The sequence below is a fragment of the Paralichthys olivaceus genome, chromosome 22, assembly GCF_024713975.1.
Source record: "Paralichthys olivaceus isolate ysfri-2021 chromosome 22, ASM2471397v2, whole genome shotgun sequence".
Classification (NCBI taxonomy): Eukaryota; Metazoa; Chordata; class Actinopteri; order Pleuronectiformes; family Paralichthyidae; genus Paralichthys; species Paralichthys olivaceus.
Genome location: NC_091114.1, coordinates 5,117,415 through 5,136,146, shown reverse-complemented (window position 1 = coordinate 5,136,146; position 18,732 = coordinate 5,117,415). Strand labels below are relative to the sequence as shown.

Sequence of the window (18,732 nt, the reverse complement as noted above, 5' to 3'; positions counted from 1 at the left end):
CAACCATCCATTTTACACTTTGCTGGATGTTTGTGTAGATGTAGCCTATTTACTGTGCCCAGCTGTCTCCAAGGTGTTCACATATTGCTCTTAAATGCAGCCCAGAAGCCATCTCAGCTCTAACACACTAATTAAGGGCCCCTTAAATAAATAAAACTACCATTTCCAATAATAGGAAAAAAAGTGCACTTAAATGGCTCTAAATTCGAAACATTTCCAGCCCCTTAGCTTTGGAATTGCGGACGATTTTGCCCACAAATCATTTGGTTTCCATGTGAACGAAGCCCCCTGCAGCCACCACAACCTCCTCCTCTGGAGAGACCAGCACGATGCATACTTGGAATCAAATTAACCAGGCCCTGGGAGATTGTCTCATGGCACGTTTAATGTAGATCACCCTGGAGATACTGGAGGGAAAATGAAAGGAATATCCCACCTGATCTGTATCTAACCTCGAATGTAATAGACTAGGTCCAGGTCAAGATAGCCATCGCTGTCACTGATGGCAGTTTATAGAATCTATGGACCACCACTGTGTTTGGTTTCAGTCTTCATACACTATTTTTAACGTGGCTAATACAGATATTGTGAACCAATATTTGGCTTTAATTAAATAATATTTAATCCAACCCTTATATGACTTTGTGGAATAGCATCTTTAAAATTCATTGTAGGGCAATTACTTAAAAAAATAAATAAATAATAATAATAATAATATATTAAATCCTACCTAAAAGCTTTCTTTCCTTGCCCTGAGAAACACATTTTGCTCTTCGTGTCCATATCGAATTTTTCCTCAAACATTAGTCTGGACCTTTTTCTTGCCTAAACATCACCACGATTAAATTAGCTACATTGCAATGTCCTATTCATGTTTTCACATATACATAGCTTCAAATTATATTTCTTCTCAGAAACCCATCAACACATGTTCCTGCAATTCATAACTGTCTATTGCACCCTTTAATCCCACTATAATTAAAATCTCTCCAGGCCTTATTTGAGCCATGGAGACTGTTTTCTCCTCTAAGCTATGAGCTTACTACTCAGAGATATGCATTTGTACATGTTAGAGCAATAAACACACAAAAATGAAACATCCAGCACAGAGCCATATAAACACACTCAGTTAAATAGCTCATTGAAAAACCCTTGGCTTGAGATGGTGACAGAGATAAAACAGTGTTACCCACAGTATTTTTTTATTATTACAGTGAGGATAATGGCACAAATACAAAGGCCTATAGTTGGTACAATATTAAAACCCACTAAAAATGGGCCACACAGACGGAATGTAAGCCACAATGCAATTGTCGGAGTTATATTAGAACATTTCCTACTGACAAAATGCCAACATCTCAAGGCAGTGAAATGTACTTGGTATTCAAATTATGCTCTGTGTCTTACTGATTACTGACTCAAACAGACAACTTTTTAACTTTTCCCCCCAGAGCATTTCCAAGTGGTATGACTGTTGGCGCCGCTGTCACAAAGACTGGATTGTTTCCGTTGTCAGTGTTATGATAAAAACACACATTTGTGTTAATAAGTAGGCAGGTTTTGTTACTCACTGATCCAGAAGGAATAATACCAACCAAATGTTAGTTTTGAAAGCTCTCAAGTCCCAGAGCTCTCTCTGAATGCCCATGAAAGGTTTTTTTTTCTTTTTTCTCCCTCTTCACCTTCTTTGCCTCCTCCAAAAATTCTGGTTGTGGTTGTTCCTCCACTCAGTATTTCTGAGAACAGTTAGTGAAGTTACCCAAGTAAACAGAAAAAATGCTGTCTTGCTCAACTGCACATGTGCATCCTTTGTTTCGTGAATCAAGCTTTGCAGATGAAGGCCCGGTCACACATATGTGAATGCAAAGTGAATATCGCAGGTCAAAGTTGACCAAAGTAGATCTCCATGCATAGTCAGGCTGCGGATTGGTTTTGCAACACGAAGCAGATGTTTTATTCGCCTTCTCGCTCGCACAGATTTGAATTAAATGGTAGGCAAAATATTAGGTGTGAACATGCCCTTATAGACCTTGTCTATTGCCAGTGAAACAATTTTGTATCCATCATAATAAGGGATGTATTCTTACTTCAGTGGTTTATGGAAAAGGAAATGACAAGTGAAACAGAATGATAAGTAACATTTGTCTCTTCAATAATGCATTCTCCATAGTGAATACAACTCTTTAATGATATAATGATATAATGATGATAGTGGGACACCTCTGCAATGCAAGGCTATGTCAGTCATTTAAGTAGGTGAGAAGTTGTCCTGTCACATCCTCTCATTTGTTGAAGTTCTCTCTGACACAAGTTCCACTGTGTCTCCTGCCAGGCAGAATAGATTTTCTCTAATTTGAATGGGTAGCAACAGGGTGCAATTCTGCCACACCAACTACCAAAGCTGTGCAGCATGATTAATGATAATTAGCAATAATTTAATCACACTAATCTTACAGCAAGTAAACATATATTAAAACAGCAACTATCAGAAATAAAAATGAAACGGCCCCTGGCTGCTGACATGTTAATGGTAGTCTAGTTATTTGTGTATGTTAGTTTACACAAAAAATATTTCCTCCATTTCTTATACTGGTAAACCTTTTTTTTTTGTTTTGCCAAACGGTGACATATCTCAGCAACTTATCCTGAATTCATTCATTCCGTCACCATCAATAACCCGTGTTGTCCTGCTTGAGCCAAAGGGAACTATTAGCATATCCATTATGGAAATTAGGGGTTTGTAATAAAATCAGGGTGCGATCACTAAGATGACGTTTCGTTGCTTCCATATGTATATTTCAGAACATTTTCCAAAAATCTTGTATTCACCGTTTAAACTTTTCAAGCTATCATGTGAAACTTTAAGCAATAGAGCATGAATTAACATTTTGCTAAAGTAGAGACACAATGAATGTTAGATAACAGTTTAAATATAACCTTGTCTGATCTTAAACAAGGTTTAAGGTGCCACCAAGTACACTCACAACTTAAGATCTTATCCATACATAATCATTATTCCTTATCGTGTGTCCCGAGGGATCATCATTTAGAATTTTTGCTGTGACCTCTTCCACCCTGCTCAGCAGCCTGGACATGGTGGGCTGTCTGGCTCGTAGCCTGCGAGGCTACTGCAGAGACATTAGGCCAGGATGACAGAAGCTCTCACACAGGCAAGAATTTTTCCTGACACAGCAGCAGTGTAAAATGGATGGAGCTCTACAGCAGCCTGAATCTGCTTAACACAGTCCTCACAGCCATATAGAAAGAAGCCTGAGATGAGTAGATGCATGGTGATGGGACTTTTTTGTGAGACAACTACAACAAACTATGATATTCGCAATGATGTGAAAGAGGAGTTGTCTAAGCATTGATGAAAATACATATAGTGTAAGTATTTCTGTACCTGACAAAGGTTACCCTATGATACTGATGGTAGATCAAAAGGGGCTGTCTTATTAACAGGTCAACGGTGTACGTGCATGAGTTAATCCCTGTTAATGGCGTAATCACGATCATGAGGCTAATGCTGATTGACAGGCTTGGACTCAGGCCACCCTGTGTGACCTTCATTGGGTCTCTTGGGTGAAGCGACTGACAGAGTGTGAGGTGTGCGACAGTCCCAGTCCCTCTACGCCCCCTCGCCCCCCACCCCAGTGAGATTGATTGGAGGCTCTCATTGTGTTTCCAAGGCTAGTCACGCCTCAGTATTGGCAGCTTCACTTACAGAAAGTGACAGGACACGTCATACAGACAGAAAACTCCCACTTTACTATGCAGCGGGCACACACTGCTCTTCACACACATGCTCACACAACCAATTCCCTCAACCACAATATAGATGTTCTTTTCCAAACTCTCATGTCAAGCCATTAAATTAAAATGGATAATGCAGAGATAGCAAGAGCACATCAAAAGAAGATCAAAGTTTTGATTATTTTCACCATTGCAATAGAGAAATAAATTAATTACAGTTTTGACAAAACAGACAATCAGAAAATACAGAGGCTTCCATCTGTTCAAAGAATTCAAGAATGCAGGCATGGAAGTTTAACTGTGAGTTTCTTTCATTTTGTATGAGCAGCATAATGCCTGAAGAATGAATGTAGTAATTTAATGACACCCTCTCTATTGTCCTCTCTTTATCTTTGCAGCCAATCAGTCCACCTTGACTTAAATATGTGTGGCTGAAGGCAGTATTCACTAGCAGGTCGTAAACACTGTGGGTTGGCTCTGAAATCCCATCTCCTGAATTGGTAATTAAAAAACAGATTGCAGCCGTATGGCTGTGCACACTATGACATTATGTGTGCTATATCCACCGAGAATAGAAATGGTTGGCTTTGAGTCACTATTGTCATGATAAGAAAACATGCTTGCAACATCCAAACTGCATAGTTTTACAAATATTAAAATAATAATTTAAACATATCAAAATCAAATGTGAGATCACTTACGTGTACCACACTTATCTGTGTGAACCAAGTCTGTCTGAACATGACTGGAACTTATTTATCTCAACCTGTACACATAAACCTTTTTTTGTAATACTTTTAAACATATTTTCACACAGTTTGCAAATTATGAAAATTGTATCCTAACTGAGGGCAAATACATGTTTTGTGATGCTTATTTCATTGTCACTTATTTTATATTCATTTCCATCTGTTAATCTAATACAATCTGACAAGCTTTTAAATGTCACGTAAATTGCTTTCAAGGCCATGGGGGCTGATGTGCTTGTTGGCACAGCACAATATTTTATCGGATTTAATTTTAGAAAAGTAAAAATAAAATGCATTGCAATGAAATGCAACCCTACTTCATCTAGCCTAAAAGAAGTATGACAAAGGCTCAGACCTGATTTTTTGGTCTGAATATTTCTAATCTGACCCTAAAGGTTTGAAAGATTGAAAGGAAAAACAAAATATAACTGTAAATGTGATACACTAAAATTAAATACAATGGAATAAAAATATCTATAGATTATAAATATAAAGACAAAAAAACACTGTTGTTCCATGTGACAACATTTATTTTATTTAAACGTCCAGTGTGTAAGATTTAGGTGAAAGGAAACTATTGGCAGAAATTTAATGTAGAATAATCTTCATGCTGTTTTCACTAGTTCGTTTCATCTAAATTGTATCAATTGTAGTTTTCTTTACTCCAGAAAAGGCCCTTTGTACTTATACTTACATCGTAAGTACATATTTACATCGAGGGGACCCTCTTTATGGAGGCCGCCATGTTTTTACATCACTCCAGACTGGACAAACTAAACACCTTTTGAGTTTTTATGACAACTGAAGACTACCACAGTTTCTTTTTCATGTTTCATGGAAGGGAAGGCTGAGGTGAGGGGTGTTCAACTGCAACATGCAATTTCAACACTAGATATCACAAAATTCTACACACTGTACCTTTAAGTATAAACACATGGCTGGGTTTAACTCTGTAAAGGGAGAATACAAAGATTATACAATGTCCCTCATATATGTTTGCACAGATAATATTAGTAAAGATTTGGTTTTATGATTATGTTGAAATTATTGAATATTCTGCCACTACTAAGCCTCTTATGTCTTTAATTTGTTCATAATGTATCTATGCTATAAAGGCTACAATTTAGAGTTGACAAATATATAGATTAAGATGGTTAAAGAGTTGGTCCAATTTCAGTTGACAAAGATTTATTTTGCTTGACTACAGCCTAAATCCTGTGATTGCATAGTGTATTTATTTTTCCAAGTCAAATATAATGCATATGTATAGTGTATAATATTTAGAATATATTCCATCTGCATAAGAACAAAGCACAGGGGTAAGAATTTACAGAAACTATAGTGCAAACCCATGGATTAAATATGAAGCACTGTGGAGTAATTCTGGCTGATCCTGGTCTCCTGCCCATTTCTCTGTGTTCACTGACCCAAGAGTCAGGTGTAAATCCACGGAAGAGAAAGGCATTAAATCCATCCAATCCTTAAAATATTAAATGTTGTCCGTTGATAAATCTTGCTGCTATACACGCCGCACCCTAGTCTCAGAGCTGCCGGACACAAGGGTAATGTCTATGAGTAAGCATCAGTCGACTATATCAAATATTAAAGATACATGGAGTTTTTTTTTCCCTTTGCACACAAGATAATCTATTCTGCTCTATGTTAAATTTCTCTTACAACTTTACTGAGTAGAGTCACCCAAAGTCTACCCCATACATTCTTTATAGCACAATCCTGGGAATTCACTGTAAATCCTTGTTTTCAAATTCATACAGTCATACACTCAGCAAGCACTCCAATCTAAATGCCATGTTTTAGACCTGCTTGCCTAATGCATTTATACAGTCCAGAGAAACAGCCAACATGCCTTTGTGCTTCAGGGCTTTTGCCATTGTCATATTCACTTTGTGTAACCCTAAATAAAACTGCAATTTAGTTTTGACCTAACTTACTCCACTTTATAATATAAATCTATCTGATGAAAACCTCTCTGCAACCTTACTGATTTAAGTATGCCTAGAATTTGAATCGACTTTAACTTCAGGCAAAGTGCTCAACTTCTGCTCCAAGACTTCTTTAAATATTTATTTGTTGAAGCACTAACTTAAGGGTTGTTGTAGCCTATACTGACATTAATAATGCAGTCCAGAGTAACAAATACATTACAAATATATTTGCCAATAGAGCACAAAAATGTAAACCCCATCATGTTTGATACTATTGGATTTCATATAAAGCTATTATCCTATCTCTGTTTTCCTTTAATTGTGTGCACCTTTATGTTTCTAGCCCTGAGATTCATTTGGGTGACCCTATTGTTCTACCCCTACTCTTATTTAGAGAGTACTTAATTGAATTTGTTGCAAGGGGAATTAATCTTGTGGCAGTGAGGTCAGAGGCTGGAAATTGGATCCAGGTCAGGTTTTTACATGTTGTAATTAAGGTCGCAGAGGGTAAAAAGGAAAGGGTGGAAATATAATGGGGAAGGAGAGCCGGAGTAGCACATACGATAGATATGAGACAGAGGGAGGGAGAAGTACGGATGTGGGAAATGTGAGTAAATCTATTGGGATGAGTAGTAAAGAAAATACTGAGTCATGGCACTCATTGAAGAAAATATCTAAAGATGACTGCAAGGAATGAGAGACTCACGGAATAGAAAAAAGAAGTGAAAGTAGGCACTAAGAGAGAGGGATGAGGAAGGAAAATAGAATGAGCAGCAGATAGACTGCGGGATATTTTCACTTGGTATCGTCTAACCAAAGGTGCTTTGTTTATATGAGCATAGCTAAAGGACATAGATTACCAAAGGCTTTCAAATGGAAGAGAAATACACTCCCTTCTCTTTCTTTTCTTTTTCTACCTCCTTTCCTCCATCCATTGCCTTTTCCCTCTCATTCCTGTCATCTCCTGCGCTCTATCTATCTCTCTGTGTTTCTGTCTGTTCCTGTTCCTCTGCTCTTGTCTGCTCTCTGGAGAGACAAAATCAGTTGGTGAGGGGAAACTGATGAAGACAGGGATATGTGGAAATAGAGAAGGGGATATGGGAAGGAGGGGCAACGGAGGGATGAGGCCCATCAGAAGATGAGTGTAACAGGAGTAGAATGATAATGACCATAGAGCCCTCGCTTTCCACCGCTCTGGCTCTCTACAGATGTAGTGTCACAGGGAGAAACCCACAGAGCATGCATGTGCTGTAATGTGTAATCTAGTCCCTGCCTACACACGGCCTAGACTCGTACAATGCAGAAGCTGCTGTAAAACCCTTGAGGGAACAGGAACTCCCAACAATTACCACAAGGAACATCAAAGCGATCGCACAGTCATAGAATTAATCACCCTCTTCTATGACACACATATCCTCACACACACTCGATGAAGCAGTCTTGCCTCATATCTTATTTCTACAGTCTTAGCATTGTTCGATTGCATAATGCTCATGAATACCCGCTCTGTGATAAAAGCTTTCCAGGCGACAAGTTTAGCGAGAGAGCCAAGAGTTAAAAACCACGGCCCTTTTCCGCACTCTGTGTAATGTTCTCTAAGCATTTAAATGTAGACTGCAGCAAAATTGAAAGCTGAATAAGTAAATTTTAGGCCGCATATTTAATAGTCTTTTCAAGAAGAAAAAGGAGCTCTGGCTGGCCGATGAGAGGGAAACATAATGAACAAAAATAATCACTCTCTCTTTCGCATTTTCTGTCCCTGTATCCTGGAGAAAATGATATTTCTGCATTTAGTAAATAAAAAGAAAGGAGGTAGAGCTAATCTCTTTGGTGGGAGAGGAGGACAGACTAATGAAACATGTTGACACATGTATTAGAGGCTGCCATAATTGAATAAGGGGATTTGGACGAGAGAGAGAACATTGTTAAGATATGTGGGGATTTAAAACTGTAGAGAAAAGAGGCGAGGCCAACTTCGTCAAACCAGAGACTAAAAACATCTCCTTCATGTTGTCTTGGGGGAAAGAGGCTTGGTTGGTTTCTCTCCTTTGTGGCTTCATATCTTATTTGTATGTTGTATTCACCAAAATATATGTCCATGTAAACAACAGCCAATGTCTGTGGTTAGGTTATATTTACTATACAGCCATGATGGATTTAAACCTTTCAGTTTGATGGTTTCCTGCAACCTTGAAATCTGATATACACAGTTTTACTTATTTTGTAGTACGGTACATATACCTACATAGACATTCAGACATACAATAAATACAGTAAGTTGCAGAAGCCGATAGTGTTTTCCTGTGAGGCAAGAAATATATTCAGTGGAAAATAAGTATGTTGGCCTGATGGTGGCGCAAGAGCCGTAGTCATAGTGTAACCAAAGAATAGATGCTATAGTTATATCCCTTTACTTTTTATGTAAATGTGCACAAACAGTGATCTCTTAGACATTCAAAAGACATGTACATTGCAAAACTATTAAAACTGCAGATACCACTTTTATTTCCAAATCATACATAGCAGTGCCTGCACAGGAGAATCCTGTCTCATACTACTCACTAAGACTCTGCTGACACGCCCCCATTTGCCTAAACTCACTTGATCGAACAGGGACTACGTCATCTGCAGCGATTGGGTTGCTTCAAACACAAGTGGTCAGATAGTGGTATTCTTAGGCCCAGGTAGTAGGTGTCAGTTTAATGAGATGTGAAAATAATTAAAACATTGGATTGGAGTGTATGCCAATAATGTTTTCAAAGCAGGATAATATAACTGCTTCAGATTGTTTGAGATGGAGGGGTAGAATTCCTGCCCTCCATGTAGGAGGTCTACTTCAAATTCTTGTCATGAGAAATGACACAACTTGCTACACACACATTATAATATTAACACCAATAACCTGTTATTGTTCAGAATCTACAGAATGATCTGGTTTCTAAGTCATGTTTCACAGTTTACAGGTGCAGCTTGAATTTTATACATTGTCACATTGTTCCGGATGTACCATTAAAGGGAGTGTAATAACACATATATTGACAAAAGACACAAGAGTGCACTGCAACATGCTTTAACCACACATTAGGTGTGATGACAGTATATTCAACGAGGTGTTGGAACCCCACCTTGCATATCGGTTAACACACTGTGACTGCACAGTGTCTTCTCCTCTTGAGTGTTTCAGTCCTATTGCTAATTAGTAGATAGTCACAGTCTCAGAACCCTTGCCTCCCGCTCACCTCCTGTAATCCCCCGCCGCATGTCATTTTAATAATTAATATACTTAAGCCAGGGATATTCATCTTCATGTGTTACAGAACAGCCGATGTAGACTTAATGTCCATAATTGACCCAAGGTTTTGAACTGTGGCACTATTTGCATAAAGCACTGTCAACAGAAGTAGTCTGACAATAAAGTTATTTTAAACTTCACAGTGCTAATTATATTTGAATATAAACACTGAAATGGAATGAGTTGCAGTTAATTATATATTTTACAGATTTGTAAAGATGATTTAAAAAATGACTAAGACAAAAACCAAAATGTGTTGAAAGCTTTACAGGTATTTTCTGATAAAGATGCCTACTTCAGTACTAATAAATGTCAGTGTACTGTCAGGACGCTGCAGGTCAGAATCTTTACAGGCTGAATCGGAAATGACTCAAAGTGACCTTGTCCTCCAAATGGCTCCTTTCGTGGGACTGATCAAAGCTACCTATCTTATCTCCAAATGGGTTTAATTGGGCAGACAATTTGTGTAGTGACGTTTTTCAGATATTACTGAGGCTTGGTGAACCAAAATAATTCCCCCTTGTTAAGATAAGAAGCCAGTGCCAACTGTCTGGAGTGGTTTCAGCGCATTCACTCTGCGCTTTTAGCTTCAAGGTCAACTGTCGAATAAGCCAAACACCAAACTTCCTCACCTCGCTGTTAACAATTTATTAGCCTTTTTAAATAGAGTCTTTGAACATGTCTTTTGTCACAGGTACAATCACCAAGTGCGTGTACCAGTCAATAGTTCAAAGACTTAAATGACATGCTGTTTTTTACTTTTATCATATAACTTTTTCCACAGCACATAAGTCATTTCCTTTGTGAAAAGAAAAAAAGAAAAGCTTGTGAAAATTTTTCACAGCCTCTCTGAATCACCCCACCCCATGCTAATTTTGCAAATTCACAGGGCAATGGGTGGTTTCATGCCTATCGGAGCATACAAGCAGAGTCAGTGAGGCAAGAGGAATAACATTAGAGCCCCTTGTTTGAGACTGCAATCAGAGCAGGTAGAAGGGAGTGGGGGGTGATTTGTGTTGCTGTTCTGATCAAGTGCATAACTAATGACTGCTGTTCTAAATGTCAGCAGAGACGCACGGCTATCATGATGGACGCCTTCTTAGCTGAGATCACACACAAAAAGAAAAATCAAATTACAGGTCAAAATTGGAACAAGGGGTAATTTCTTCAGCAAGCACCAGGGGACCCAGTATATTATGAGTAGAAAGAGTGGTGGGACTGGGTGAGAAGGGGAATTTGAGGAAGAAAGGAAACACAACATCAAGTGAAGCCATTACGCAGAGGTGAGGACCCTCATGTACACTGTGAACTTTTATGTTGATTGAGAACAAAAGAGGTCCTGTGTAAGTTATAGGCCCGCTTAAATGTTAAAGCACATTCATGAATAAGATATTATAGTTATTTCTCTGGGTGCATGATTTGCATTCCCAATTCCCAAAGCCAGTTGGCAAAGCATTTTTCATTTGTATGATTTAAGTGCCCTTGCCTTTGCGAAAAAAGGGAGAAAAATGACTTCTCAAGAATCACAGAACACAATACACTGTATGCCTGTGACATATGCAAATATAAAGGGTTATAAGTGCTGAGATCTTTGCTCACACTTTAGACATTTCACTTGCAATGATTTGCACTTTAGTGTAAAATGTGATTAATTTATCCCAATCCTTTAAAAGATTTTTAGCTCATGCAGAGGGATGCAACAGGCCTGCTTCCTTAGGTGGCTATTCTTGTTTCACCTGCATCACTATATAAGTGCCTCTGTGTTGAGGGTAGAGCTTTTTACAACAATGCCCTCCTCAGGAAATTTAGTGTAAAACAGTGTACAGGTACTGCTCATCCAAACTATGTGTATTAGTACATCAGTCATTCTCTGAGTTTTCTCTCTCGCCCGCTATTTGACTGCATCTGTCATTTTTGTCTGGCTGTCTGCTAAGCTATGCAGTTTGTTTCTATATTGCCCAATCAATATTCATTTTAGTATTTCACATTTATAATTACGGACATGCACAGATGGAAAAGGTTAATTCAAAACTCAAATTGGAATACACATCAATGATTCATTTAATCTTGATGTGGGGTAGGCAATCCCCTCTGGAAGACCCCAAAACCTATTCTATTGTGGCATCATGTCAGGCTCCATATGTTTTATATATACATTGTGACTTATATAAATTAAGTGATCAATTAAGTTCACATGAAAGTAAATGGAAAGATATTCCATGAGGTGTAACTTAGTTCGAAAATAGTACAACTCAAACTACAGTGTAATACTCATATGACTTTTATTTGTGTTCTTTTGTAATATTGTACTGAAACTGGAAAATCATTCCCTGCCCAAGTTCGGCTTTACCCTTCATACTTAATCATTTTCCTCCACTAAGCCTGTTGTCGGGGTAAATGGGGTAGTTGTTGGCCATCTTCGAGGGATTGATTCCTTCACATTAGATTTCTATTTTATCAAAACAGAGGAGTCTCATTCATACCATTCACCATGGTCGTTGAGGCTGATGCTATTGAGTGGTATATAGAAAATAACAGGGATGAGCTACTTTCAGAAACTTAATGTATATGCACCAAGTCTTTAGCTGTACACAAAATACACAACACCTGTTGCTTAACACTGGAGGTGATTACATTGCGTCTCCATCAGAGTTGTGTGTGCACTCACTCGAACTCTGTAATGAAACAGCCACTGTAAGTGATTAGGTTTAGATGTGAAGTTGTGATGTGATTCGAGGTTTACTTTTCTGCACTGTGTTAAGGAGATTTAGTTTGATGCCTTCTTTGTTCCTTATCCCATAATTCCTGCCTTGCATCCACTGATTCTTCTTATTTCTGGCCCTTGTCACCCCTTTATTTCCTCTGGCTTCAGGATAAGCTCTTCTGGCTTTCATAACATTAGCTTTTTCTTGACCTGTCAGATATCTTTACATCTCTTGCATGCTCCAACTTAGCATTCGCTTAGTTCCCTTAATTGTTAATGTGCACCTTACATGGTTTTTAGTGGTTCTTTAAATGGATGACTTGTTTGAAGCCAACCGGTGCCTGCTGGTTAGTTGTAGTATATGTCCTACCATCTCCATTTTTGCTGCTGGACCAAACTAAAATCTAAACATAAAATAATATTTACCAAAAAGTTTCTGCCAATTAATGTACTTCCTATCCTGCTAATGTGCATATTTGTTGTTCATTTTTTGTTTTAATTAGCTGTTTGGTGCTATTTAAAGGGGGTGTGGCATGATTGACAGCTGAGACAGACTCTGGAATTTGTTAATCTATTGTACATGTTTAACTTTGGAACTGGGTTCCACCTCTTCACACCACATAAAAACACAAAATAAAAGTGCTAAGTTTCTCTTTGCCCTTATTCAAGCTGTAACACAAAGTCAGTTCCTCCATTCCTCCACTGAAGCAGTTAAAGATTAAGGGTGCGACCAAGCTCTCTTGGAGCACTTTATATGGACTGTGAAGCATTTAACACATGTTTAACCAAGTGAGAGGAATGGCATTCAAACTTGGCTGAAAACCTGTAGTGTAGTGCAGGGTACATGGAGGTAAACTTATTTTTAACTTCTAAATCGCCTGTTGTGCACATTCATTTGTGTCCTGCAAGCCATTTTTTTTTTACTCTGATTGGTTAGTTAGGATAAGAATATCAGGGTAAGCCAATCAGAGGCTGAGTAGGATTGGTCATATCTGTGTTTTTCTTCCTGGTAAGAAATATTACCTTCCCTATACCTGACCTCCTCATTGACCAAAAATACTTAACTAAAACCAGCCTCTAAGGAAATTTATATATAATTCAAACTACCTTAACAAAAATGTAATGTTTATGACTTTCTGTTGCTGCTAGCCATCAGCTCCTGTAGTGATGGTAGTTCAGCAGGACACCGGTACACGCTCCGTCACCAAGTCCCCCACTATCATCAGAGAGGAAACTGATGATGACATAGATTCTACCTCTTGTATTACAATATGTCAACAACTGTTTTTAATGGCATGATAATTACAATCAGGTGATTATTTATATCGGAATATTTATAATATTTGCAAACTGTAATATTTATTCAGTAATATTTCCAAATTGCCCCATAAAAAATAATGTTAATCTTATACTGTTGGCACACTCTGGTCTACACTGTCTGCTGCAAATCAACTATCCATGTGAGTGTTTGAAAAAGAAACTACTGGCACACAGACAATTGAGTTGACTCAAAATGCATCAACATGTAGCTGCATCAGTCGTCCTACATGGGACTGTTTATAACACTGTTTAGAAAAAAAGATACAAATATATATCCACTTCTCTGGGCACCACTACACCACTGCTGAAAACGATAATGAACCTCAAGATGTGTGAAATTCAGAGGTCACAGTGACCTTGACCTTTAAGTACTGTATTCTAATCAGTTCATCCATGAGGCCAAGTTGTTTGTGCCACATGTGATGGAATTCCCTACTGGTGGTCCTGATAAATCACATTCACAGGAAATGAAGGTCTCTGTGACCTTCACCTTTGACCTCCAGTCACCAAAATCAAAGCAGTGCATTTTTAAGTCGGAGTGAATGTTTGTATCAAATTTGAAGACATTCAATCAAGGGGTTCTTGAGATATCGCGTTCACAAGAATACAGTACTAAGTACTCACTGAGTGAATATCAAATAGAAGTAATACCATTTTTGAAGTCAACTGTTACACAAAGTCTAAGTTTAAATCACTTTGACCCAGCCAATTAATTGGAAGATTAATCAACTAATACTGATATTAAGTGAATAATTTAATCAAGCAGCCGGGCTCTGCAAAAGTAACCACAGACCATTAACTTGGGCGGAGCATTACAGCATTAGTCCAATCACATCTAACAAAACAAGCACACTAATCATAAAGGAACAGAGAGGAGGCCTTGATAGTCGGCTACTCCAGCATTTATAAAGTACTCTCATTAACCCCTAATAAAGGAGCAAAGCAAACTGAAATGTTGCTGCTTCGTCCTTATTTTAACCTCCTCCATAGACAAGTCGCACTGTGCCAAATCCTTTATGTCCCTTTTTAAAATGTCCTCTTCATACACTTTTTTCTCTCTTTCACCTGACTTTCAAGTTCACTCACAGTTCCCCCATTTATCGCCTTTGTGTAATTGACTGGATGTTTCACCAAGTCTCTGGCAAGCATCAATAAAAATGACTTAGGACTTCCATTTGTCCAATCAGGTGCCTAGGTAACTAGTTTCAAATGAGCAAGAAGACTGTATGTCTTATCCAGCTGAGCAGCTGATTAAATCAGTTCATCACACAGATCACTATCCAACAAAATGATGCAACATGCAGTTATTCCAAAGCATGTCAATTATCTTGCAGTGTGTAATAAGAAGCTCACCCAGTTGAACAGGGGTAGGGTGTAAAAGTATTTGACAGTAATGTTTGATTTTGTGTTGTATATGCAGTGGGCTTTGCCCCCAGTAATTATAGAGTAATTATATTTGCTTGCACTTGCTTTGCATGCATAACAAAATTATCCACCACCTCTTCTTATACAATGACCCTTTGGACAGGAAGAATATCTTACAAGATGAGATTGACATTTTAATACCATAAGTGTGGATGATGTGAATCTGAAAATGTCTCTCTTTTTGTGCCCATTTTATCATTGCATTTGCTGAGAAAGAAAAACATTTCAAGCTGCATATAGTGTTTAGTGTTCTTGACAGACACATTCACAGTTGCAAAGACAGGCCTGAAATTACCCATTGTTGTTGTGGGGGCTCTCTAATGGCTAATCAGGGAGCACTTTGGTGTCTTTCGAGAAAAAGAAACAAAGCATCTAATGCAATAATAATATAATATGTGGATGTTTTTCAGTGACAGTTTTGAGAACAGAGAGATAAAGATGAGCTCATTACAGAGCCAGAAAACAGACCTTAACCATGGAGGCTGTAAATGCTGATGCTCCATCAACTCAAAACCTTGAAAAAGAAAAAAAATATTATTACTGCAAGACAAATAAATGTTGTTTACAGTGAAGGCTGTGAATATACAATATATTGAGTATGAATATTGAGGCATTTGAGGGTTTCTTTGTATTTGTATGTTTGTATGTATGTGTGTGTTGGCATGTGCACTGTCAAGGAGCACTTGACATCAGAGGAGAGGTATGGGCTGAGGGTAGCAGAAGGGGATTTGGTGAATTACCAGGCTGCAGCTTCAGCATCGAGTCCAGAGGATTAGAGCAAGGACTAGGGTCTAGGAAAGAGGTGTGCAGAGGCACGAGTAGAAGGGGATCAGTGTGTGTGTGTGTGTGTGTGTGTGTGTGTGTGTGTGTGTGTGTGTGGGTGTGTGTGTGTGTGTGTGTGAAGAATTGGTCAAACACTGGCTTCAAGCATTACCCAACAACTAAGAGGTACCATGTCACATCAGAGGCAAACTACCTCAAGGTCACTGTACAGTGATGTGTGGTGGGCTGTACTATGAATTTAATAGCACATTGGATAAAAGAGGATGTGCAAATTCACTGTGATTCAATGAAACATTTTACATGAGCTACTTGGTAATTTTTGATTAAAGCTTATATCTCTTACTAAATACTGATCAGTTCTAATTATTGTATTCGTCCATACCATAGACAGCCATGGCCAGAGGCATTACTTTTTTATTAGGATGTTCGTCTGTCTACAGACGCTTTCCTCACATTTCTTAAATATGTGGCTGAAGGACATTTCTTTAGGCTTAATTAAAGGATCAAATATTTAAATTTAATCAGATTCCTAAATGTTTTGTAACTCATGAGTTAGACATCTGAATAAATCAACCTTTTCCTTGTCAGCTAAAAACATTGAAACAGTCACTTTCATTTTCCTGCCATCACTGTCAAGCAGAGCTATCAGCCGTCCAGTAGCGACAATGAGTCCACCTTTGTGCTAAGCAATAGTCAAATTCTCTTGCTGGGACCTGAGGGAGGTGAACACTTAAATATCTTCAGTGTCAAGCGAGTTGGCTCAGATACACTAAGATATGTTTATGTCTCTTTTATCACATCAAGGTCACCTCCTGTCCATCCTGCCTGTCAGCTGCATTTTACTGCAATTTGTCATTATTACAGTTCACTTTTAAGTCATTGTGAGCTCACAAAACTCTTTTGGCAATAGCTACGAATTGTTGTAAGAATGTATCCTAAATATTACAAAAAAATAACTAATATATTTGTATTAATTTCCTTCAAAGTCTTCACTACATAGCCTTGTACATATGAGTCTTAACAAAAATGGATGCTAACTGCAGCTTGACTAGACGGTGGAGGCATCCAACTGTGAGGTGATAATTCTAGTTAAAGCAACATTTGACAACTATACCTAAGTATACCTTTTATTTTTGCCGAGTCTAGCCAGTGCAGAGTCTTTCTGATCCACTCTGCACTCAAGTAAGTCCATGATGACAGTTGTGACCGTATATTTTCTCCTGAGACAGCCGCTAACTTTCATTGAGAACTGTGTATGTAGCCAGAATCCATCTGAAAAACCAGAGAACCACTCTAGGTATCAAACTGTTACCTAGCAACACAGATTTCACCTGGGGCCAGCTCTGGTTCAGGAGGTGGAACGGGTTGTCCACTTAAGTCCGTGGTTAGATCCCACGCTTTCTGCTGTCTACATTCTGAAGTGTCCTCGGGCAAAATACCCCATGAATTACCTCTTATGGTTGTCCCATCAATGTGTGAGTGTGTTAACAAATGTGTGTAGATGGAATATATATATTTAAGTGCTTTGAGTGGTTGATTGGACTTTAAAGCACTATATAAATGCATCACCATTTATCTTCTCTTAAGTCTTGTGAATGTAGCTACATAAAAACGTAGGTAAAACACTTTACCCTACCCTCCATAGAGATAGTGGTGAGTAGGGAAGTTTTATTTTTCGGTAAACTATCCCTTTAAGGCATATGGTATAATCCTGAAAATTATATTCAGCATCACATAACTCCAATGATAAATTTAAAAATTGGTGACAAAATCAACATAAACTCTGGTAAGTGTCTGGTTTAGTGTCCATGTGTCCATCTGAGCCTTCTGAGTGCTGAACTCCATAATATATTTACATCCACTGTAGGCCCAGATTCAACACCAAAACAATGTCCTTAGGAGACTGCAAAAGACACTTTCAATTGCTGTCTATAGCTTGTTCTTAATTACCTCTGCAGTTTACCATTTCTTTGAATGGTGGAGTGTGCTTGTTAACTTTGTTTCCACTATTTACTGTCAGACTCAAAAAATGTGCCTTTGAGTCGGGATCACTGTACTTGATGATGTGTGTGCATCAAAAACCAACAGCTACATTTGTGTGCATGTGACTAAACACATACACCCTCATCTGTGTTTAGTTGTATCAAAGGCCCCTAAGCTGAATGGCTATCCAGTGATTTAATGGAACCTAAATATTCGATTGGAGAGATACATTACTCTAACTAATGAAGAAATGAAAATAACACCTCCAGCACTACAGCATTTGTTTGATGTGATCTATTTAGGGCCCAGACACAGACAGCTCACATAAAGAGTAGATTAGTTCCACTTTTCACAATGGTTCTCTCTTATATTTTAAGCTGTGATGATTTAAAGTCTCCCTCTCACACATGTTTTCCCACCTTCCACTGGCAGTGTCAGAGCCACATATTAAATCAATTTTAAGTGCTTGGGACTGTGTGATGACCCTGAACACGATCTAATGCTTAGTAGAGTATTTTAAAACTCATTTTACTCGTCAAATAAAAGAAACATGAATCTGATATCCAATAGTTATAGTGTTACTTCACTTCTGTTCGCTGCTGATATAGTGAGGATTGAACAAGCATTATATTCACACTTCACAAACAGGGCCAGCAGAGCTGAGTCCGACCTGACTTGGAAAGAGTCAGTCAATAAACTTAGAGTATGTATAACCAACTTATCCATGAACTGTATGTTGCTGCCTCTTGAATCCTGCTTCTTTGTTCATCCGTCACA

At 38.3% G+C, this 18,732-nt stretch overlaps 1 protein-coding gene and 1 long non-coding RNA gene across 11 annotated transcripts in view; one reads left to right on the top strand and one right to left on the bottom strand.

Moving 5' to 3' along the window:
• Nucleotides 1-17,252, bottom strand: part of LOC138406684 (uncharacterized) — a 31,772-nt gene extending 14,520 nt beyond the window's left edge. Inside the window, exons 1-2 of the long non-coding RNA XR_011240024.1 lie at nt 17,097-17,252; nt 15,658-15,703 (exon numbers count right to left, since the gene is read on the bottom strand). This is a non-coding gene — a long non-coding RNA (uncharacterized lncRNA). The remainder of the gene's footprint in view (nt 1-15,657; nt 15,704-17,096) is intronic.
• The window catches only part of nrxn2b (neurexin 2b), a 618,875-nt gene that overhangs the window by 167,286 nt on the left and 432,857 nt on the right, over nt 1-18,732 (top strand). The gene's annotated exons all lie outside the window — the stretch shown is intronic.